We start from the raw sequence: 520 nt of genomic DNA on the forward strand, positions 1-520 counted from the left end.
CCTGTCACAGCTGTTTGTGCAATCCATGAGAGGCTGATGGACCACAATTACGTTTCCTGCAGAATTTACACAATCTCTCTCTCTCTCTCTCTTTCTGTCTCTTTGTCTCTGTCTCTCTCTCTCTCATGGACTCAGTACGGCCAGTCCTCTCTTCTCCTCTACACAGACCCCTCGGATGTCCAGTGAGTGTCTCAATGACCCAACCTTTAGCTTACGTCGTCAGAATTGTGGTATTCTTTGTCAATATTCACCTCTTCGGTATAAGAGCCTTCCGCTTGCAATATTTTGTTGATGGTAATTGGGGTGAAATACTCTTAACGTCGTCTCTTTCGCCGTTCCTATGGAGAGAGTTAAGCTAATGACAAAGTGTCACTTATTTTTTAGTTTATTTTGCTTCAGATCTGCGTTCCGTTCTGTTCCATTTCATCTGTTTTGCACCGTTTTTTTCTGTTCTGATTTGTACCTATTATGTCACTAGAGCTTCACAGCTAATGACAATGAACATTTCAATGTTCAGTCT

Source organism: Babylonia areolata, chromosome 16 (assembly GCF_041734735.1).
Source record: "Babylonia areolata isolate BAREFJ2019XMU chromosome 16, ASM4173473v1, whole genome shotgun sequence".
NCBI lineage: Eukaryota > Metazoa > Mollusca > Gastropoda > Neogastropoda > Buccinidae > Babylonia > Babylonia areolata.